Here is a 25,953-nt window from a genome sequence, read left to right as displayed (position 1 = left end):
TCATCGAATGTACAGTGAGTGTAAAAAATATTCAGTTTTCAATTTCGCCAATAATATGACCTCAACTTCAATATGTTGTAGAAAATTGTTGGTATAGGCACATAGCATACCTCCATATTTTCGATATTTTGTTGTTTCTTGCCGAAAATGTTCCTCGAATGTTCCTCCTCCACGTTTATATATATACTAAAATTAATTGTTTTAGCTAAGTAAAAACATTTAAGTCAAAATGTACTTGACAGTCAAAATTGCAACGAAATATAAAATGACGGTTTCGGTAATAAATGGTGCTAATGATCAAATCTTGCTGCAATTATCTGTTTATTTTTTAACGAATAAATATCAAAATATTGAAAACCCTGTAAATAGGCAAGATGTAATCAGAAAAAGTGTAATTGCAAACGTTGCTCTTCGGTAAATAGAGCAGGATTACAAATCTAATCTTACCTATAAACAAAAATCGTCATCTTCTGAGCAATTCCGATGCCAATACAAATTCTCTATTTAGACTAGAATCTCTAAACATTAGAAAAAAAAAATATTATATGAAGTCATATTTTGCTATTAAACTCGGTTGATAAGGCATAGGGAAAAAATTGTCAATTTGATTTTCAATAATACCCCCCACAATTATTGTGGCAGAGCAGATTGTGGACTGATAAAATATTTTTAAACATAATTCATCTTAAAGTACAATTTTAGCGAAGCTTGAGTCAAACACCACCAAAAAGTTGGGTATCTTAGTCAAATAAATGTCCTTCTGATTCTGTTTCCATTTTCCAGTCATAAGAATAGTCTTATCCATTATTTAAAATACTGCGATACTTGATATTTATCGTTAATGCTGTGGACTGTAATTAATATTTTGACACTTTGAACGATCTTTCATAACAACATGGTAGTAAATTGATCGAAGTGTTATGTATTCATTGGCAGAAGACTGCTACTATGATAATGCTGAATTTTGTGGAACACGTTTGGAGCGTATTTCGGGCTCAAACTTAAAGTTATTTCCTTCAAATATCACATTTGTGATATAAAAAAATGTTCTTACTCTCATAAAAAGTCGAAATGCGAAAAATATTCCGAGATAATGAGAGACAATCATCGAAAATGTTGTTATACCCAACTAGAGGTGGGCGCGTGTCGTGCCGTGAGTAGTGCGTGTTGTCGAAAAACGCCGTGTTTGTGCGTGTCGTGCCGGAATGAATTTTTGGCCGTGCGTGATCGTGGTTTTTTGTTCGACACGGTTTTGCACGACACGACTAAACACGATCTGCACTATGTGACACGATCTTGCTAAATTTTTGGTCTCCCTTTAGAAGTCGTGCAAGATAACTTACTAAACACGAACATCGAACAAGAAACCGACCAAAATATTGTACTTATTGCCGTTTTGTTATGGAGAGGCCAGAGTATGAGTGAAAAAAGATGATGTTTGTTTGCCATTTGTTTTGTTCATGAGAGAAGCAAATACAAAAAACTACTATGAGGGTTAACGCAATACGAGCCCTAACCACTAATAATTCGTACACCAGTACATCAAATGTATGTCTAAAGAGAATAGATTTTCATAAATTTTTGTGGGATTGGTTTTTTATACACATTAATGAACGGGTAAATTTTGTTCATCGATTGGAAAATAATTGTGGCCTCTAGCTCGATTTTCAGAAAATTAGTTTTTGGCCTCCATACGAAATACTATGAAAAATAAAGAGCGACCAGTGGGCACGGGTTATAGTTAACCGATCGTCATAAATTTCTGTAGAAATCGTGTTTTAGCCACAACAATAAACTGGTAGGGGTTTTCCGGCGATTGGACCACAATTGCGGCCTTTAGAGAATTTTCGTGAAAGTGCACCTTTGGCCCCATACAAATTACTATAGAAACAAAGATCGCTCGGTTGGCACGGGTTAACGTTAACCGATCGCCATAACATTTCATATATAAGGTTTTTGAATCAAATGGAAACAAATTTAGAGGGTAGGAATTCCAAAAAAAAAAAATTAAAATTGTTTTTTTGGGCCGCCCTAATATACATACTTTAATAACACTTTGTTGAAATAGGCTCTGTGTACGAATTAATTGTGGTTAGGGCTCGTATACTCTCTTTGCAAATCAGATGTTTATCTGACTGTATTATTTGTTATGGATGATGTTATTGAAAAACATCCTCTTCCCGAATTGAGAAAACTGCTCAAAAAACGTTGTAAGATATTTTAAACACTCGGAGCTAAACAACAAATTATCAAAAATGTTAAAACAAGATATAAGAACACGTTGGAATTCAACATATATACTTGTGAGCATATACCAATTCCAGAGTCAGATTAAGAGTATTTTGCTACAAAAGAATGCGTTGGATCGTACATCTGACTTAAAGTTTTCATTACTAGAACTTCTAATGGGTTTTTCATAAAATATTCTCGGAAAAGTACCCAACTATGCACATTTTTGATCTTTGGTCTAAAAAACTTTTGAAGGTCTGCTCAATTGATACCATTTACTCTCAATTCATGAAAGATTTGAAAGCTAAAACTAAACAATCATTGCTTAAACACTTTGTACCAACAATGACACATCTTATAGGGACGTTTTTATTTCCGCCGTTTAATAGCTCATTTAGACTAGCCATAAATCCTCATCTGGATTTAATAAATCCAGTACAAATCTCAATGCATTTAGATATACCTTTTCGAGGATTTAAATTTCAATCAGCTGATTTTTGTTCATAGCAGAATTGCCAAGGTAGATGATAAATTGAACTCGTCTCAAAAAACATACGGCAAATTAGAAATTTATTGTTTAATATTGAAAATGTTAGCTTATTATGCTACTAATGCTAATATGCCATTTAGATATGATACCATTAGCCGGATTTAGCGCATTTTCAGGTTTTATTTGCTAAATCCGGTCAAAATCTACCAGATTTCCCATACAAAAATAAATCCTCGTATTGGGTGGATTTAGTTTAAATCCGGCATAAATCCTCGTATACAACTCTGTTTTTTGCAACATGTTGCTAGAAAATACAAAAAGTTGCAAGCTGGCACAAGAAGCAAGGTAGATGCATCGGTGACTTGCTAAACTAAAAATAATTTAAGATGTAAAAATTTGTAAACAAGGCGGAAAAATTAAATTTGTTTTGATGTACAAAGTTAATTTTAATCAACCAAGAATAATATTTATGATGTCTAAACGATAAAATAATTAAAATAATTCTTTATTTGCTCTTTAGTTAGCATAATGTGCTAACATTTTCAGTATTAAACAATACATTTGTAATTTGACGTATGTTTTTGAGACGAATTCAATTTACAAAAAATTCTTTTGACGTTTCACATTCGTTCAGATGGTCTGATGCATCTACCTTGGTAATTGTGCTATAAACAAAAATCAGCTGACTGCCATTTAAATCCTCCAAAATGTATATCTAAATGCAATGAGATTTGTACTGGATTTATTAAATCCAGTCGAGGATTTATGGCTAGTCTAAATGAGCTATAACTAATGAGCAAATAAAGAATTATTTTATCGTTTAAACATTGCAAATATTTGTCTTGGTATCAAATCAAATTGGTATATCAAATCAAATTTATTTTTTTTGTATCGTTTACATATTTTGGCATTTTAAATTATTTTTGTAATAGCAATTCACCGATTCATCTACCTTGTCCCAACTTGCAATTTTTTCTATTTTCTAGCAACATGTTGCTAAAAAACAGAGTTGCATACGAGGATTTATGCCGGATTTAAACTAAATCCACCCAATACGAGGATTTATTTTTGTATGGGAAATCTTGTAGATTTTGACCGGATTTAGCAAATAAAACCTGATAACGCACTAAATCCAGGTCAGGCAATTAGGCGCCCGTGTGCGCTCATTTACCGTTGCTCTCCCCACACACACAATTCAACCCATTAAAAAAGCATGCACTCACACAATGACACCCCGTAAAGTATGCAATAGAAAATTATGGTGCCTGATCCTGCACTAAATCCGGCTAATGAAGTCATATCTAAATGACCTATAAATGGTGCAATGGTATGCACACCCGCCTTGCACACATAAAGTCGTGGGTTCGATTCCTAGGCCAGGCAACATCAAAACACTTTTCAACGGTGGCAAAATACCCCTCAGTAATGTTGGCGACATTTCCTGAGTACTTCAGCCATGTAAAACTTCTCTACAAAGTGGTGTCTTAGACACGCCGTTCGGACTCGGCGATAAACTGTAGGTCCCATATCATTGAGCTAATATGAATCGGGGTGCACTCATTGATATGAGAGAAGTCTCCCTTGTCCCTTAAGGGATGTTTGTGGAACAATTATAAATAAAAATAGAAAAATTAGAAGTACATATGAATATTTTTAAAAACAAATAAATGTACACCTATATCGATTTCTCCTTTTCATACCCTACACCACCTTGTGGTAAGGGGTATATGTCTCTGTGCATTAGTTTGTAACATGCAAAAGGAAACGAGATAGACCCATAGTTCCTTTTAGGGATATACATAGAATCACTTTCTGAGTCGATTTACGCATGTCCGTATGTCTGTCCGTCTGTCCATGTATTTTTGTAAACAAAGTACAGGTCGCATTTATTGTGCGATTCGCATGAAAATTGGGGAAGATTGTTTTTGGCAAAAGGACGAACGCTATTTATTTTGGAAAAAATCGGTTCAGATTTGAATATAGCCCCATATATATCTTCGCCCGATTTAAGGTATCTGATGCACCAAACGCGCTGAAATCGGACATATGATTTCAATAAAATTTGGAATGTTTGCCGGGATTTGGCCTAGTGTGTCAAGTGTGCCAAATTATATCGAAATCGGTTCAGATTTGAATATAGCTCATATATATATTTTAAGCAGATTTGAGGTATTTGCTGCACGAAACACGCTATATTTGTCCGATTTTGATGAAATTTCGACTATGTGACGGAAATAAATGTGACAAATTATATCTAAATTTGATCTGATTAGAATTTAGATCCCAAATATATATTTTACATATTCACAGTGGTGTAAGGTATTATAAGTCGGCCCCGCCCGACTTTGATCCTTTCCTTACTCCTTTCGTGCCTTCTCAAAAAAAGGCCGTGTTTGTGCGTGAATGTGCATAAAAATTTTGGTCCGTGTTCGTGCATGTTCGTGCCTAAATTTTTAGGCACGCGCCCATCTCCATACCCAACACCACTATGTGGGGAGGGTATTATAAGTTGGTTTTGGCCAAAACGTTTGTAACGCATCGAAATAATGGTTGTAGACCCATACTTATACATATATACCAAAATGATTGTCTCGACGAGCTGAGTCGATCTGGCTATGTGCGTCCGTCCGCCTGTCTGTCCATCTAAACCTTGTAATCACTCTACAGGTCGCAATATTGATCGGATCGTCACCAAATTTTGTGTGTTGATGAGGGTCCAGGGGGGGAAGAAGCCTATTTTTTATTTAGGGCTCGGAATGGTCAAAAAACTTATTTCGAGATTAAGTCAACGTTTTATTTCAAAGCGAATATCTCCGCATCTATAAGAGGTACATCAAAAGCAAAACCTGCTAATGAAAGTAGAAAATATCGTCTTTACAATTATGTATATTAGGTTGTCGTAGGTGGTCAAAGATATCGAAATAGTCGCTAATACAACCCAACTTTTCAAATTTGCTATTTTATTCATAATGACGAATATCCCAGCTTTACAATTTTGCAAAGTAGGTTGGCGTAGGTGGACAAATAACGGAGATATAGCAATAGTCGATAATACATCCCGTTTTAATTTTTTTTTCGAAATCGCGCTGCAGGTCTCAATTTTGATCGGATCGTCATGAAATTTTGGGGGTTAATGGTTCCCACAGAGGAAGAAGCCTATTGATTTTGATAATGGTCGGATAATATTCAGAGGTCGGAATTGGCAAAAACTTATTTGGAGAAAGGGTCAACGTTTTATTTCGAAGTCAATATCTTTGTTTCTTTAGGAGGTATATCAAAAGAAAAACCTGGCAGGGATTTTTTTGAGAGTTGGTGCGGGTCCCACATAGGAAAAAGTCTATTAAGTTTGGTGATGGTCGTATAATATTCAGGAGTCGGAATAAGCAAAAAGCTTATGTGGAGAAAAGTCAACGTTTTTTTTTCTTATGCGAATATCTTCGCTTCTGGTAGGAGTATTCCAAAAAGAAAACCCGTCAATGGAAGAAGAAAAAATCTCCTTTATATTGATGCAACGTATGTTGGCGTAAGTGGGCAAACAACCGAGATATCGCAAAAGTCTGTAATATATCCAATTTTTCGATTTTTTTTTGTATTCACGCTACAGGTCGCAATTTTGATCGGATGGTCACGAAATTTTGGTTGCTTATGGGGTCCCAGAGAGAAAGAGACATTTTATGTCTAGTGGTAGTCGGATTATATTCCCTAAAAGAAATGTTTACTAGTGAAAAGCTTATGTACAGGGGTAGTGGTGTAGGGTACCACATGGTCGGCCCCGTCCCGAATACAGCCTTTGCTCACTTGTTTTCGTGATAGAAAGGTGGTCTGGCTAATTTTGGTGGGGACGTGCTCATTAGTGTTATCAATATGCTCAGCCAACGCTATACTCCTCTGGTCACTAGGTTTGATGGAATCCCACAAATCGTGATATGCATAAAAGCGGTAGGTGATGTTGGACCTACAGTGTCGGTCACAAAAATAGCACACACAACTACCATAACTTATTTTGCCTAAAAAGTCCTTTAAAATTAGTTATATTTAATAAACACGGTGCGCCTTAACTAATTTTAAATTGAAGGTGCTTACACTTGGTAAGTTTTTGCAGATTCTGAAACTACAATACTCATAGATGAGAAATATCAAGAAACAAAAAAATCGCCGGAGGGATTTTCAAATAAATCGCGATTTAAGTACACATTTTTAGGGGTTCTTTAGGTTTTCACAATTTTGCTTGGAAACCGCGAGTTCTATGTAAATGGGCTTAAAGAAAATGTTGTAGTTGTTCTCCACAAGATTGACCTTTATGATATTCTCTTAGATTTTACCGTTTTTGAGATATAGAAGTTCAAATTGAGACAATGCACTGACTGTATCGCTTCTTTATAAAACAATGTCATACTGCAATTTCCCAAATTAAACTTATATATCCTGAAAATGGTACAACCTAGGAAAAATCTGGCTATGTGCGTCCATCCACCATCCAGTCTTGTAGAGAATTTTCACAGCTTCAACATTTTCTTTAGTCCCATTTTGATATGACTTGCGGTTTCCAAGCAAAACCTTGAAGACTTAAGATAAAAACCTAAAAATTTGAACTGAACATCTATATCTCAAAAATGGGAAAACCTACGAAAAAACCTAAAGGTCAGTCTTGTAGAGAATTTTCAAAGCTACAACATTTTCTTTAGACTCATTTCGATACGACTTGCTGTTTCCAAGCAAAATCGCGAAAATCAAAAAACCCTAAAATTGTGCACTTTGATAACGATTTATTTAAAAATCCATCTGGCGATTTTGTCTGTTTTTTATTTTTCTTATCTATGTCAGTCAGTGCATTGTCGCAATTTGAATTTCTATATCTCAAAAACGGTAAAACCTAAGAGAATATCATAAAGGTCAATCTTGTGGAGAATTTTCACAGCTACAACCTAAAGAACCCCTAAAAATGTGAACTTAATTCGCGATATATTTGAAAATCCCTCCGGCGATTTTTTTTGTTTCTTGATATTTCTCACCTATGAACATTGTAGTTTCAGAATCTGCAAAAACTTCCCAGGTGTAAGCACTATCCATTTAAAATTAGTTAAGGCGCACCGTGTAAAGCATTTGTATTAATATATTCTTAGTAGTATACATAAAAAACACAACGCAATATATAAACTGAAACATAACTGTTAATTTGAATAACTTCAAAAAATGTAAACAATCATCTAGATTTACTAGACACATAATTAGCACACCTTCAAAGAAATCACTAATTTTGCGATAATTATACCCTACACCACTATGTGGGGAGGGTATTATAAGTTGGTTTTGGCCAAAAAGTTTGTAACGCATCGAAATAATGGTCGTAGACCCATACTTATATACACCAAAATGAATGTCTCGACGAGCTGAGTCGATCTGGCTATGTGTGTCCGTCCGTCCGTCTGTCCGTCTGTCCATCTAAACCTTGTAATCACGCTACAGGTCGCAATTTTGATCGGATCGTCACGAAATTTTGGATGTTGGTGATGGTCGGATAATATTTAGGGGTCGGAATGGGCAAAAAACTTATGTGGATAAAAAGACAACGTTTTTTCCCAAAGCGAATATCTCAGCTTCTATACGGTGTATACCAAAAGAAAAACCTGACAATAAAAGTGGAAAATATCACCTTTCTAATGATGTAAAGTAGGTTCTCGTAGGTGATTAAACAACGAAGATATCACAATAGTCGCAAATAAAACCCAAGTTTTCATTTTTGCGATTTTAGTTATAATGACGAATATCACAGCTTTGGTTGGGGACTTTCCAAATGCAAAGCCTGGCTATGAAAGTAGAAGATCCCGTCTTTACAATGATGTAAACTAGGTCGGCGTAGGTGACCAAATAACGGAGATATCGCAATAGTCGGTAATACATCCCATTTTTCCACTTTTTTGGAAATCACGCTACAGGTCTCAATTTTGATCGGATCGTCACGAAATTTTGAGGGTTAATGGGGGTCACACAGATGAAGAAGCCTATTGATTTTGGTGATGGTCGGATAATATTTAGGGGTCGTAATGGGCAAAAAACTTATTTGGAGAAAAAGACAACGTTTTTTTCCTAAGCGAATATCTCAGCTTCAATATGGGGTATACCAAAAGCAGAACCTGGCCATGAAAGTAGAAAATATCGCCTTTCTAATGATGTAAAGTAGGTTCTCGTAGGTGATCAAACAACGAATATATCGCAATAGCCGCTAATAGAACCCAACTTTTTATTTTTGCGATTTTAATAATAATGACGAATATCACAGCTTCGGTTGGGGATCTTCCAAATACAAAGTCTGACTATGAAAGTAGAAAATCCCATCTTTACAGTGATGCAAAGTAGGTTGGCGTAGGTGGCCACATAACGGAGATATCACAATAGTCGGCAATACATCCCATTTTTTCATTTTTTTGTAATCACGCTACAGGTCGCAATTTTGATCGGATCGTCACGAAATTTTTGGGGCTAATGGGGATCCTACAGAGAAAGAAGGCTATTGATTTTGGATATGGTCGGCTAATATTCAGGGGTCGGAATGGGCAAAAAAGTTATTTGGAGAAAAAGTCAACGTTTTATTTCAAAGCGAATATCTGTGTTTCTTTAAGAGGTATATCAAAAGCAAAACCTAGCAAGGAAAGTAGAAAATATCACCTTTACAACGATGTAAAGTAGGCTGTCGTAGGTGGTCAAATAGCGGAGATATGGCAATAGTCGATAATGCATCCAATTTTCCGATTTTTTTGTAATCACGCTACAGGTCGCAATTTTGATCGGATCGTCACGAAATCTTGGTGGTTAATCGGGGTCCCAAAGAGAAAGAAGGCTATTGATTTTGCGGATAATATTCAGGGGTCGGAATGGGCAAACACTTATTTGGAGAAAGGTCAACGTTTTATTTCAAAGCCAATATCTCTGTTTCTTTAAGAAGTATATATAAAGCAAAACCTAGCAAGGAAAGTAGAAAATATCACCTTTACAACAATGTAAATTAGGTTGTCGTAGCTGCTCAAACAACAGAGATATCGCAACAGTCGGTAATGCATCCCATTTTCCGATTTGTTTGTAATCAGGCTACAGGTAGCAATTTTGATCGGATCGTCACGAATTTTTTGGGAGTTGATGCGGGTCCTAAAAAGGAAGAAGCCTATTTAGTTTGGTGATCTCGTTTATATTGATGCAAAGTATGTTGGCGTAAGTGAGCAAACCGAGATATTCCAAAAATCAGTAATATACCCAATTTTTCAATTTTTTGTAATCACGCTACAAGTTGGAATTTTGATCGGATAGTGACGAAATTTTTGGGGGTAGATATATTCAGAGAAGAAGCCTATTGACTTTGATAGTCGGACAATATTTAGGGGTCGGAATGGGGAAAACTCATTTGGAGACAAATTCAAAGTTTTATACTTTGTGAATATATTGGCTTCTAGTAGGGGTATTCCAACGGCAAAGTCTGTCAATGGACGAAGAAAATATTACCTTTACATTGGTGTAAAGCAGGTTGGCGAAGGTGGTCAAACTAGGGAGATACCACAATAGTCGGTAATGCATCCAATTCTTCCATTTTTTGCAATCAAGCTATAGGTCGTAATTTTGATCGAATCGTCACGAAATTTTGGTTGCTTGTGGGGGATCCCAGAGAGAAAGAGGCATATTATTTTTGGTTGTAGTCGGATTGTATTCCCTAAAAGAAATGTTTACCAGTGAAAAGCCTATGCACAGGGGTAGTGGTGTAGGGTATCACATGGTCGGCCCCGTCCCGACTATAGCCTTTGCTCACTTGTTTTTAATACATTTATCCATATGTCAGTTTTTTTATCGCTTTCGTTTGGAAATAAGTTCCAATCCGATGGTTTTGTTCTCCACCAGTCACCGAAATTTCAGTGACAGAAGAGAATTATATCGGGAACAAGGACGGATCCCAAGGACTGATCAAAATTTAAAATTTTTATTGTTTTTTCGAACTTTGATTGAGATATGCAGTTCATAGTGATCTATTTGAAACATCATGATCTTCTTCAACTTAGCAGTTGTACGAGTCGTATTGTGCCGCTTATACCATACAGACGTGTTCTTTCTCAAACAGTAGTTTCTTTACTAATCCAAAAACAATTAAATACGGTTATTTTTGTTTTGTTTTAGACCATGTTGACGATTTTTTAACGATTTGACGATTTTCGATCAAAAACTGTCGGCAACGCTGATTGTGACTCACAAGAGAGCCCATGTGCTCTAAGTGAGCGTAAATTTGTTATCGCTCACAGCCTGTGTAGATGCTAACACCTTGTGAACAACAACAAATTTACACTCATTGAGAGCACAAGAGAGACCCAAAAATGTTCTCTGCCTCACTCTGCTTTACACAAACAAAATTAAAAGACAGTGCGACGAAGATGGTTTTGCCTCTACGAGGCATAAAATAATGAGTAAGAGAGTGAAATCAGGCGGTTCTCCCCAGAGAAAAATAACCAAAATTTCTATTACCTATCCAAACATTGGATGATGACGACATCAGTGATGATAATAATAATGATGAGATAGTTATCGATAACTCGATAAAAGCCAAGGTGCCTCCAATCACTGTACTGAAGTGCAAAACTGAGCAAATCTATGAATTATGTAGAATACCTATTGAATATAACCAATTATTCTATAAGAAAAATATCTATCGGGTTGAAAATATTTCTAACCAATCCTGATGATGTTAAGCCTATTTGCGAGGGCCTTTCCAAAAGTTTACAGGTAGAATTTTTTACATATGCCGCAAAAAATGAAAAACCTTATAAGGCCTTGTTATTTAACATGGACAAAATGGACCCCAAAATAGTAAAAGGTCAACTCGTTGAAATGGGTTTGAAATGCACAGGCGTTAAGTTGGTGACCAAAAAAACAACGCCTCGTACGAAAACGTTATTTATATTGTATACTTCGAAAGGAAGTCAATAACTTTAAAAGAATTGCGTCAAAGCTATTCTAATATAAACCGTATCAGAGTTCGTTGGGAATATCAGAAGCCAAGCAGGAATAAAGTTACACAGTGCTACAACCGTCAGATGTTCGGCCATGGTTCTAATAGATGCCATGTCAAAAACTTCTGTGCTAATTGTGTTGGGAATCATTCTGCGGTTAGAATGTCAAATTAACACTGTAAAATGTGCCAACTGTAATGGCGAACATAAATCTTCGTCTCTCGATTGTCCTGCAAGGAAATAATTTTTACAGATTTGGCAAAAATATCAGCCAAGAAAACAAGCTAAACCGACTGCACAATTTTCTGGCAATCAGAAATTTTCTACAATGTTTCCAAATTCCTTGAACCAGGATCATACTTCTACCATTAATAATAACTGGAACAAACCAGAAGAAACATCAAATGAATTATTTTCCCCAGAGCAAATGAGAACTTTAACTCTTGAGTTAATATCTAATTTTAAAAAATGTAAGTCAAAGGCTGGTCTATTCGATGTCATTTATGCCCTTGCATTTAAATTTTTAAAATGAGCTCCCATTTGAAGGCCATCTCATGGAACGCAGCAAAATGTTTGAATTAATGTACTTTCTAGAAAATCGTAATATTGATATCTGCCTTCTCAATGAAACCTGGCTAAAAAGAAATCACTGGATTAAAAATAAAACGACCGACCAGATCAAATAGGTGGGAGCGTTGCAATACTTATCAAAAAAAATATCGACCACCAGCTATTACCTAATATAAATATGTCAGTTATTGAAACAGTAGGATTAAAGATCTCATCAGGCAATGATTACATAAATATGTACTCATGTTATTTTCCCGGCGGCAACAGAGACGTTTCTAACAGGAAAAGGTTGTTTTCTTCTGATTTAAGGAAATTGGCTTGCACCAACAATAAATTCATAATCGGAGGCGATTTAAATTCAAGACACGCTCATTGGGGCTGCTCTGGGAGCAATTCATGGGGAAATTTGCTATATGAAAAAATACAAATGAATAATTTTCAAGTCTTATTTTCTTCGGATATGTCTTATATACCGGCTGATAGTAGAAGACAATCATCTAATTTAGATTCATACATCACAAATATGTCTGATAATATTCTTGGAGTAAAAACTATTAACAACCTTGGCTCCGATCACCTGCCCCTATTTTGTGAAATCAATTTTGAAGCAAAAACCAACGACAAATGTTATTACAGCTACAAAAGAGCAGACTGGAATCGGTATAAACAATTCATTAACAGAAATTTGGAAACCTTGGATTACGAAAATGATACTCCTGATGAAAATCAAATAGATTCCTACATTGAGAATTTTACAGGAATTTTATTATCTGCTGTTGAATATAGTGTCCCTAAACGTAAAATCTCCTCGAAAATAAGCGCAATACCTAACCATATCAAAATTTTAATACAACACAGAAATATTTATTCCAGAAATTTTAAACGATTTCGTGACCCAAACGATCGCTTCGCAATGAACCGGCTTAATAAACAAATTAAGAAAGAATTATTTGAACATAGAAACCGTTCATGGAATGAAACGTTATCTTCTTTGGAACAGGCGTCTAAGCCATTCTGGAATATATCCAAAGTTTTGAAAAGGAAAAATAATCAGATCCCTACCATTGTCTGTAATAACACATCGTACTTTACATCAAAGGATAAATGCGAAATACTAGCTCAACATTTCCTGAACAACCATTCAATGTCATCTAACCTCAGCGATAGAAATACGACTGACGAAGTGGATAAATTTGCATTAGAGATCCAAAACAGTAACGCAAACCCACCCCATGTTTTCGGATTAGCATTGACAAAACCTGCGAAATGTTAAAGATGTTAAAAAATAAAAAAGCTCCAGACCTGGATAATATTAATAACCTTTGCTTAAAAAACCTACCTGCTGCTGGAGTTGCCTTCTTAACATTTATCCTAAATTCATGTTTAAGATTATGCTATTTTCCTCGCGTTTGGAAATGTGCAAAAACTGTTCCCATTAAAAAGGCCAACAAACCTGGAAGGTCATCTTCTGATTATAGACCGATTAGTCTTCTATCTTCGCTAAGCAAAATTTTGGAAAAAAACAGCCAAAGAGAAAATATCAGCTTCATTGAGCTAAACAACATTATTCCTCCACAACAATTCGGATTTAGGAAGGAGCACAACACTACTCAACCCTTATTTAAAATAAGAGATTTTGTTCATGATAATTTCTCCTCTGGCAAATCTACAGGTATGGTCTTATTGGATGTGAAGTCAGCATTTGATTGCGTTTGGCACAAAATCTACAAAATGATCAAATTGAAATTCCCTATTGAAATCACAAAAATAATACAAAATTTCTTGTGTGGAAGAACATTCATGGTCTCAATCGGCTCATCCTGGTCAGCGAGAAAAACGATTGCCGCAGGATGTCCACAAGGTACCTGTTTTTCTCCTATTTTATACAACATATATACCTCAGATTTTCCTGATCTTCATGGATGCACAGCATCAATCTTCGCAGATGACACCGCCATACATTGTTCTGGTACTTTATCAAACAATATAATTGATTGCCTAGAATCAGCCTTGATAACATTAAGCAAGTATTTTTTCAAATGGAAAATTCTTCTCAGTACTGACAAAATGGAAGCTATATTCCTCACAAGAAAACGATCTCCGCGATTCATACCACAGCGACCAATTCTTTTTAATAACCAGAACATTAGTTGGAAGAACGAAGTAAAATATTTGGGTCTCATACTGGACACCCGAATAACCTTTAAGAGTCACATACCATATGTTGTGAACATAATAAATAAAATCATCAGATTGTTATACCCTTTAATCAATAGAAGATCTGAGTTGAGTTTAAATAACAAAGAACTACTCTATAAAAGCGTGTTTCAACCACTTATGTTTTATGGCGCCCCAGTATGGTCATCATCGGCGATGTGCCATATCAAAAAATTACAAATTTCTCAAAACAAAATTCTCAAACTGATATACAACCTACCATGGTTATTCTCAACTCAACGTCTGCATCATATGGTAGAGCTGGCAAAAAATCGATGGCACTATCGATAATATCGATTATTATTTAAAAATTCAATATCGATAGATAGTTTTGCCTATCGATATTATCGGAATAAAAACCCCTAACCTGAAATCCATTGAAATAAATAGAAATTTCGCTGCTTTTCGGTTATGTGAGTGTAAGAAAGTAAGTCCGTAGTCACACGTACACATTTTTCGGTCAAATAAAATGTATTTTTTTATAAAATAAAAGTAGCTTTTTATTCTCCTTTACATTTCTGTGAACTACTTTTGCATAATTTCAAGAAAATCATTGACATTTCTGCCATTTTCATCTCTAAATTAATGGCGATGACAACGTAACGATAATATCGATAGCAATCGATATTTTAAAACATTATATCGAAAATATCTAATGTTGGGAATATCGATGGTTTGCCAGCTCTATCATATGGCAGACATCGAATTAGTTCAACAAAAGATAAACAAGCTGACAGAAAATTTTATTGGAAAATGCCAAATATCCCAATATCAGCATATTAATGATTTCCCGAGAAATTTGTGTGTCTAAACACGGACTAACAGAACGAAAAGGAAGATTGCATGAATGAAAAGATACCGTTCACTAGACTTACTTACTTAGTTGGCCCATTACAGAACATTTGTTCCATAGAGCGAACTAAGAAAAGATCTCCATTCTCTCTCTCTCTGTTTTTCGCTTGACTTTTTGGAATACCGCGCCTTTCCATTTCTTCATCCACTTGTATGCTCCATCGAAGCTTAGGCCTGCCGATTCTGCGTGCACCGCCATGTGGCATGTATTCATACGCCTTTTTAGCGGGTTCATCATCGCTCATTCTCATGATATGGCCTAGCCAACGCAATCGTTGCATCTCGATACGTTTAACTATATGAATGTCTTTGTATAGCTTATATAGCTCGTGGTTCATACGACGTCGATATTCACCGTCAACGCAAATCGGCCCGTAGATCATTCCAAGAATTTTCCTCTCAAACACACCAAGCACTGCCTTATCTGCTTGCGCAAGTACCCATGCTTCGGAGCCATACATTAGCACGCGTAGTATCAGCGTTTTGTATAGTGTTATTTTTGTTTGACGAGATGTGGCTTTGTTTTTAAATTGCTTACGTAGACCATAGTAGCATCTGTTGGCCAATACAATTCTTCTTCTTATTTCACAACTGATGTTGTTTGTTGTGTTTATGGCAGTGCCGAGGTAGACGAAGTCTTTAACTATCTCAAAATTGTAGGTACCAACTTCTACGGTTGGTCCGAGCTCTATGGACGCTTTGCGCGTCGACACCATCAATTTGGTCTTTTCGCCGTTTACCGCCAGACCCACTTTCGCAGATTCTGCTTCGACCTTTCTAAAGGTATCAGTTACTTCCTTTACTGATCGTCCCATGATGTCTATGTCATCAGCATAGGCAAGTAACATGTGGCTATTGGTGTAAATTGTGCCATTTCTTTTGACATTTGCATCTCGTATTACCTTTTCCAGCAAAATGTTGAATAGGTAACACGAAAGGCTGTCTCCTTGTCTGAAACCTCTTTTGGTACAAAATTCTACGGAGAGGTTCTTTCCAATTTTAACTGAGGACCTGGTATCAGTTAAAGTCATCTTACAAAGCCAAATTCAGACATTGCATGGAATACCTTTGATCGGAGGGGACTGTCGAATGCTGCTTTATAATCGACAAAAACGTGAAATGTGTCGATCTGCATCTCTTGGGTCTTCTCTAGGATTTGCCGCAGGGTAAATATCTGGTCAATGGTGGACTTGCCAGGTCTAAAGCCACATTGGTATGGTACAATTATTTCGTTGACCATTGGCTTTAGTCGTTCGCACAATATCCAATAGGGAGGAGACTTATTCTCCTATAGTTGGAGCATACAGTCTTATCTCCTTTCTTGTGGACGGGACATAGGATGATCAGGTTCCAATCGTCGGGTACGCGTTCTTCCTGCCAGATGGTGCTAACTAGCTGATGCATACACCTTATCAGCGCGTCGCCTCCGGTTTTAAACAGCTCGGCTGGTAAGCCATCGGCTCCTGCTGCTTCATTATTCTTCAGTCGGTTGATTGCTGTTTTTACCTCATCTTGGCCGGGTGGTATACATTCTATACCATCTTCTGGGATTGGGACTGTGGTATCTTCGTCTTCGCTACTATTGGATAGCAGCAGATTCAAGAAATGTTCCTTCCATATCCTGAGCACGCTATCTGTATCTGTTACCAGATTACCTTGCTGGTCTCTATAGGAGGATGTGCCTGTACCAAAGCCATCTGTTTGATGTTTCACTCTTTGGTAGAATTTTCGGACTTCATTCTGGCTCCTGTACATCTCGATTTTTTCACACTCCCGCTTTTCCATTTCTCTCTTTTTCTTGCGGAAAAGACGTATCTCTTCTCTCCATTTCACCCGATATCTCTCTCGTGCGCTACGCGTTGCTACTGATTGTAAAGTAGCTCTATATGCCGCATTTTTAACTTCGGTAGCAGCACGACACTCCTGGTCATACCATGAATTCCTTTGTGGAGGTCTCTGGAATCCAAGTATGGATTTTGGGGCTGTTTGCATGGAGTTATGTTAATGTTATCGGGACAAAGAGTGCTCGCGTTAAGCAATTGGGCTAGTTGAGTGGAATATGCTGTGGCTACCTGTTGTGTTTGCTGCCTATCGATGTCCAACTTCCGCGTTGTGTCTGTTCGTGCTTTATTTGCAACGTTTAGACGGGTACGTAGCTTTGCTGCAACAATGTAGTGGTCCGAATCAATGTTTGCGCCTCGGAACGATCGTATATCCAACACGCTCGATGAATGTCTTCCATCTATCACAACATGATCAATTTGATTACTTGTTCTTTGATCTGGAGACAGCCAGGTGCCCTTATGAATATCGAGATGATTAAATCTGGTACTGCTAAGTACCATGTTTTTTGCAGCTGCAAAGTCTATCAGCCTCATACCATTGTCAGATGTTTCACTGTGGAGACTGAATTTCCAGACTGTTGGGCCAAAGATATTCTCCTTTCCAATTTTGGCATTAAAATCGCCTAGAATGATTTTAATGTCATGGGCAGGGCAACGGTCATATGTTTCTTCTAAGCGCTCGTAAAATATATCTTTGGTCTGTTCGTCCTTTTCTTCAGTGGGAGCATGAGCGCAAATAAAGCTGATGTTAAAGAATTTAGCTTTTATTCGAATTGCAGCAAGTCTTTCATTCACTGGGGTGAAGCTGGATACCAGATGTTTTAGTCTCCGACTGACTACGAATCCGCATCCAAACTCATGCTTTACGTCACGGCAGCTATAATACAGTGTGTCACTTTTAGGTGTTGTTGTGACGCCTTTCCCAATCCATCGTATTTCCTGTATGGCAGTAATATCGGCCTAGTACTTTTCAAGTACGTCTGCCAATGCGAAGATTGCACCTTCTCTATAAAGTGTGCGAAAATTCCAGGTGCAGATTCGCAGATCATGGTCCTTAAAACGTTTGCGGGGTTCGTCAACTTTAGAGGGGGTTGTCTTTCTTTTCTTTCGTTTTTTCATAGTATGCTGTTTTTTCCATGGGAGGGTAACTAACCTGACGCCCAAACCCAAGTTTTTAGCATTCTTATGGGAGAACGCGCGGCACATGTTAGCTCACTACCTTTAACGGGTGTTAAAGGCAGTTCCCCAGGTGACACAACGGGGAGGTCAGTGTCCACTTGAGATGAAAGAGGGACCAAGATAAATCCTGGGCTTTGCCATGTTAAAACCGGCCAGGACCGTTGCTTGGTATCTTCCATCCCCTACGTCACCCATCACCCACCCGTTCACTAGACAAATATTAAAAAAAGCACCCGATACGAAAGTGCAATTGGATAAATAATAGCATTACCAACAAAGACATAGTATGGATACGGCTCACCATTTCTATCTCTTCTGCATCTCCACATTAGACGAAGCTAGAGATATAACCTAATGATTCCCACAATAAAATTCATCTCTGGCTTATCGAGTGGGTGTAGAGGGTTGGTTCTACGTTGCGAGATCGCAGGTCAGATTGCCTTGAAAATTCTGCATCAAGATTCAATATACCATCTGAGGTCGTCCGCCTTTTCGACGCAAACATTACAAAGTTTGCAGATGTTGTTGTCGTTTAGATACATGAGTTTTTAATGACTGGATTTGCAAACCCAAGTTTTTAGCATTCTTATGGGAGAACGCGCGGCACATGTTAGCTCACTACCTTTAACGGGTGTTAAAGGCAGTTCCCCAGGTGACACAACGGGGAGGTCAGTGTCCACTTGAGATGAAAGAGGGACCAAGATAAATCCTGGGCTTTGCCATGTTAAAACCGGCCAGGACCGTTGCTTGGTATCTTCCATCCCCTACGTCACCCATCACCCACCCGTTCACTAGACAAATATTAAAAAAAGCACCCGATACGAAAGTGCAATTGGATAAATAATAGCATTACCAACAAAGACATAGTATGGATACGGCTCACCATTTCTATCTCTTCTGCATCTCCACATTAGACGAAGCTAGAGATATAACCTAATGATTCCCACAATAAAATTCATCTCTGGCTTATCGAGTGGGTGTAGAGGGTTGGTTCTACGTTGCGAGATCGCAGGTCAGATTGCCTTGAAAATTCTGCATCAAGATTCAATATACCATCTGAGGTCGTCCGCCTTTTCGACGCAAACATTACAAAGTTTGCAGATGTTGTTGTCGTTTAGATACATGAGTTTTTAATGACTGGATTTTTCCACTAGTGCCTGTGCTTTCTTCCATTATAAATAAGTCTGTATGTATTGCCAGACCTGTCAAGAGAGGGTTACCGTTTAATAAGTCAAAATTGATTGAGGAGGGCATATATGCTCAAATTGAACGTCAGTAAAATTTAGAATTTTCGTGTAAAACTCGATACATTTTTGACTTTCGAAGTTTCAAAGCTATTAATCTTCGCAGCTTGGAATTGAAGCATGATATCCGGAGGTTGAAGAACCAGGATCGCTTTCAGAACAGCCTAAGGAGTGCTACCGATGGATGGAATAATTGCCAGAACAGAGGGCTATTATAAGATCTTTCTTTGTCCGCTACTCCAATAACAATTTGAACTAATATCAGACAAGATTGGTAAGAATTTACCACTTATCAGTACTACTTCATCAGCGTAATCCACCCTCCTAAATTTCAGGTGGCCGAAGCTCACAAGAATTTAATTTATTACTGCACCATTTTAACATGTAATTCGAAGAATTTCTGTTGTAATTTGATTATTTTATTTGAAATTCGAAACATTTCACTAGTAATTTGAGAATACCAATTGAATTTCGAATTATTTCATTTGAAATTCGAATAATTTCATTTGGAATTTGAATTTTACCGTTTGTATTTTGTATTATTCTATTTGTAAATCGAAGTCATTGATTCGGAATTTCAAAAGAAAAGAATTTAAATTTATGTATGAAAAGATGTTCCTGCTTTTTAACATGTCATCAATGCACTCCATAAGTATAGAAAAATTCTTAAATTATTGTGAGCGTTATAGCGGATAGATTCAAACTTTACATTTTTTAAAGGATAGTTTTGAATTCTCAATGTTATTCTCCATTTGTCCTTCCACTTCATGCAGGGCAGATTTTACAGACTAGTTATGTCCTAATTACTAGGTCCTGGTGTTTTCATTTACATTATATACATATAATTGGTCTGTTCCAGAACTGCAAGAATCTACTAATTTTTACTATTTTTTCGATATCATAAAGGAAAAATTGTTGTCGTAGTAAAAAGTTGCAGATTCTTGCAGGTTCTGGAACAGGCATTATATTAGTTATAAATTATGGGAGTATTAACTTTATTATTGTATTTATTTAGTTTTGGTCCTGTGGGCTGGGTACCGTGTTTTTAAATAAAATAAATTAAAACTATGCATAATTAAAAACTGAGAAAGGCTAATTGGTATATGGTATTAATGTAACGTGTGATTCGGTTTCTTGTTTTGGGTACTACTTAGGATTCCTTTACATTATTCCATAGACTAGTTATGTGTAAGAACCGCAAGCATACGTTTTTTTGAGTAAAATATACAAAAAACGTCAAAATATGACCATTATCACTATCAAGCTGGGCATATCTGGTTAAATCTATAAGCGGTACATCCTCGTCAGAGCGTTTTGATAATACAGAGTCTCTAGTTCAGAGTTAGTTCACGTGCCGTTTTTTGCCTTGCTATGGACTTAGAGTATATTTATTTATAGGCAGTGTTGAGCATCGTTTTGTATGAGTTTTTGTCGCAGGGTATGTGATTCGATATGAATGCTCATGGCATCTCAAGAGAAACTCGGTAAGAACATCCACAACTCCCCCTTCTTCTTCAACTGTGTGTAAACCATTGTGGTCACCTCTGAAAGAATGTCGCAATTGTTTTTTTCTGGGATTCAGTTTCACTCCGATTATACAAATTTTATAGACATGACTTTTATGAACATATGTATGTACTTAATAAGTCCACAAAAATATGGCAAGATCCTTTCATTTCGTTCATCTGCGTCCTCAAATCAGATTTTTAGTTCTTCTCTCTATACTACGAGTACCACTCCTTACGTGCCTTGGTAGCATGAATGGTATCTGCTACAACAACCAAGCGAGTTCTGCTGTTGTGCTATGACGATATATGCGTAGGAAGGATCTAATCATGTAGGTGACCGAATGAGGACATAATAAGATATCCTGTTCTTAGCTTTGCTTTCTGGCAAGTTTGTATTTTTTAGGTTGCGCTTATATTAGCAGACCACATTGGATAACACAACTTACCACAGATTGGCCTATCGAATTATTTGAGGTTACCAAGGGTCCTTGGCCATCATCACATGTGTTGTTGGCTAGCCAATCATTATTTGGAGGTGTTTCACTGTAATAATTACATCGAGTGTTAACATTTCCTAAAATAGAATTTTGCACTATTCCCATTTACCGCCAGAGACACTGATGTCATGTCTTAATTGCAAAATTTAGTTAGAAATGGTGTTATTTTATTAACTCTTCACACCAACACCTCCAACACACATACCTCTTTTTATTTTGTTCTATTTTAATTTTTTTATTAGCTTATTACTCTCTCTTAGTATGTCCGTTATAGTTCTACTGGAATGTGCATGAACATGTGTAGTTGATTAGCATTTATAATGAACATTTAATATTCGTACAAACATCTGTAGGTTTATTGTTTTAGTTGTTTAGTACTTCTTGTAAGTACTGAATTTAATGAATGTTTCTTATCTTATTTCTTTTTTGCACCAAATGTTGTGTCAAAAATTAAATGGTTTATAAAAAGGTTTATAAACCCATTAATCGTGCTATTTGTTGATCTTCCAGTTTTTTAACCAACTATGAATATGTTCCAAAATATCGACCAAAAATATACCTATTCTACAAAATGTTTATCAACCAATGATTGCATGTTAAGACAATTTCCGTAATTATTTTCAGTTGTCGAGAATTGAATTTGGTCGAACGATGCCAGCTTTTATCATCGAGACGTGCAACAAAAGATGAGGTCATGCTTTTGCACAGTGAGGAACATTATAAACTTTTAGAGAAGACATCAGGAGTAAATGATGATGAGAAAATGGAAGATTTTAGTTCACATTATGACTCAGTTTATATACATCCAGTAAGTTTATTTGCCAAAAATTCTTGCCACAAGATTTCCTTCTATTTATATTTCTGTTTTTTTCTTGTTTAACATAGACCACATTTGGATTGTCGTTACTGGCAGCAGGTTCAACCATAGATTTAGTAGAAAATATTGTAAGTGGAAATATACAAAATGGAATGGCAATAATACGACCACCGGGACATCATGCCATGAAAGCCGAATTTAATGGGTAGGTTCTAAAGAAATTTCTGAAAAGAGGCTCATTGTTATTTACCCTGTTTATTCCTGTAGTTATTGTTTTTTCAATAATGTGGCTATAGCTACACAATATGCCTTAGATATACTGAAAGTAAATAAAATTATGATTATTGATTGGGATGTACATCACGGCCAAGAAACTCAAAGATTTTTCTACCATGATCCACGGTAAGTTTTTTTTTCACAATTTACCCAAAAAATAACAAATTATTATTTTTCAGAGTTTTGTATTTTTCCATTCATCGATTTGAACACGGCACCTTTTGGCCTAATCTTAAGGAATCAGATTTCGATGCAATCGGCTATGGTCCCGGTTTGGGTTATAATTGAATAAAACCGGCATGACTAATGGTGACTACTTGGCCATATTCCAACAAATTTTAATTCCCGTAGCCTGTGAATTTCAACCAGAGTTAATAATTGTTTCGGCCGGCTACGATGTGGCATTGGGATGTCCGAAGGCGAAATGAAAGTTACACCCGCCTTTTATAGCCACCTCATAAACCCGCTTTTGAAGTTGGCGAACTCCCGCCTGGCTGTAGTTTTGGAAGGTGGTTATTGTTTGGATTCCTTAGCCGAAGGTGCTGCCTTAACATTGAGGGCTCTTTTAGGCGAACCCTGTCCTGCCTTAGTTGAGAAATTGGAACCACCATGCCCCTCCATACAAGAGTCAATTTTTAATTGTATATTTGCCCATCGTTCTTATTGGAAGTGCTTGCAAGCCCTAGGCACATATACCATGGAAGATATCAACAATGTTAATCCTCAAGTCAATTTGCTCAATGTAAGCCGTGCATTTATTGGCGGCCCACCACTGCCAGAGCGTTTTCCAACCAGAGATACAGCTCCCAAAATACCATTAGATGTGATTGAACGTAATGCACAACGATTACAACGATTAAAAACAGGTATTTTGAATGCATTATCACCTCAAAAGTCTTTGTAGTTAGAGTCCTTTGTTTCTTTGCTTTTAGAAACTAAGTTATTTTCGCCGAAAGTTCGAGTCTGCTATGTATATGACTAACTTATGCTGCAACATGCCAACACCTATGAAGAAGGACATCCTGAGCAACCGGCACGTATCCAAAAAATCTACGAAATGCACCAAGACTATAATTTGTTAGATCGCATGCAAAAACTGCCTTCCCGTTCGGCAACAACCGATGAAGTTTGTTGGGCCCACACAAGATCACATTTAAATTCCATAAGACGCATAGGAGAAAAGGATGAACTCTTTTAAATATATCACAATGATAAAGGTAGATGCATATGCGCAGCTGATCGAACATGAATTTTCAAAACAATTTATTGTAAATTGATTTAATCGTCAAAAATATACGACAATATAGAACTCTACAACTTTATTTGGAAAATTATCGTAAAATTATCTATATATCGTATTAATTGTGTATAGTATAAACAAATGAAAAAATAAAAAAAAAAATATTTTATCTTTGAGACATCATAATAATAAATTTTGATAGATAAAAGTTTTGCTCAGAACCTGCAAAATATTAGTACTTGCAGTAGTTTTTCCATTAAGTGCTAAAAATGCGTTCCCGTACTCCGAAATCTAGCAAGACTTGCACTTCTCTTTAAACAAAAATAGCGCCGAATAACACACTCTTCTCCTGATTTAGAAACTAGCAGCAAGCATGTTCATTGGTATCTAATATTATAGCTGATATGCTGATTTTGACATTTCTGCTGGAGTTTTTGCATTTCCCGTCATTTTTCCGTTCCCGTATTTTTTACGAAATTTGTATGGGGAAGCAATTTTTGGGATGAGATGGGGAACAAGATGTATTTTGGGAAATTTTGTTGTTGTAAATGTAATTTGGGATGAGATGTGGAACAAGATTTTTTTGGGAAATTTTGTTGCTGTCAATGTAATTTGGGATGAGATGTGGAACAAGATATATTTTGGGAAATTTTGTTGTTGTCAATGTAATTTGGGATGCGATGTGGAACAAGATGTATTTTGGGAAATTTTGTTGTTGTCAATGTAATTTGGGATGAGATGTGGAACAAGATTTTTTTGGGAAATTTTGCTGTTGTCAATGTAATTTGGGATGAGATGTGGAACAAGATGTATTTTGGGAAATTTTGTTGTTGTCAATGTAATTTGGGATGCGATGTGGAACAAGATGTATTTTGGGAAATTTTGTTGTTGTCAATGTAATTTGGGATGAGATGTGGAACAAGATTTTTTTTGGGAAATTTTGTTGTTGTCAATGTAATTTGCGATGAGATGTGGAACAAGATGTATTTTGGGAAATTTTGTTGTTGTCAATGTAATTTGGGATGAGATTTGGGATGAGATGTGGAACAAGATGTATTTTGGGAAATTTTGTTGTTGTCAATGTAACTTGGGATGAGATGTGGAACAAGATTTTGTTTGGGAAATTTTGTTGTTGCCAATATAATTTGAGATAAGATTTGGGATGAGATGTTGAATGAAATATAATTAATTTATTTTCCGTAAAAAAAAATACAATGCATTTCAAATTTTTAATAAAATGAAATACATACAGATTTCAATAATTGTAGTGAAGTGCATAAATAAAATTAATTCATTTTAAATTATGTCTTTATATGAAAAATGTATGAATAACACTGTGCAACAAGGTTTCTGTGCGGTGGAAAATTCCTTTTGGAGATGAAAGCCCTTAGTGAGTATATTAAGAACCCAACAGGAAATTTTCCCCATAGGTCAAGTTTCTGAGATATCGCGCGATGAATTTTTTGAATTTTCGCATGTGATACTTGAGAAAATAGCTTTATATCTCTGTTTGCCGTTATTGTAGCTTCATTTTGAGATTACATGTCTTCAGTCAAATCGAATGGCAAATCTTTTTGTAGAACATTTCATTCTTCTAACTCAATTCCTTTCATGTCCTTTTCGTCCTTTCTTTCTTGAACCGTAGTAAAAGTACCACAAGATGAGATTTTACAGCATCCAAATATTCCACAAAAATGTTGCTCAGAGAATTTTAGGTATGGTTCTCATTGACAACTAATCGATATTGTCACGTTTTCATTGTCTTTTTTGGCATTTACCCGGTTTTTGTTCAGAAAAAAACTATGTTTTGTTTTTCTGTTTATTAGTTATTTGCTATGTATTGGTAGGTAGACATACCCATTGGTTATCGCTTATATTGACATCTGGGATATATCTGAAATAGTTTCCATATATAGCTCCCGATATGCTGAACACGTTAATGACAAATTTTCTTGGAGAATAGATCCGGTTATCTAATATTTTGAACCGGATATAGCGATATAAAA

The 25,953-nt window shown here is 36.3% G+C and overlaps 1 pseudogene; it reads left to right on the top strand.

Annotated features, from left to right (window-relative positions):
• LOC141398192 (polyamine deacetylase HDAC10-like) overlaps positions 1-24,020 on the top strand; it is a 188,356-nt pseudogene extending 164,336 nt beyond the window's left edge.
• The last annotated feature ends 1,933 nt before the right edge of the window (positions 24,021-25,953 follow it).

Source organism: Musca autumnalis, unplaced genomic scaffold (assembly GCF_047663935.1).
Source record: "Musca autumnalis isolate F117 unplaced genomic scaffold, ASM4766393v1 scaffold_3, whole genome shotgun sequence".
Classification (NCBI taxonomy): domain Eukaryota; kingdom Metazoa; phylum Arthropoda; class Insecta; order Diptera; family Muscidae; genus Musca; species Musca autumnalis.
This window is presented reverse-complemented; position numbering and strand designations above follow the sequence as displayed.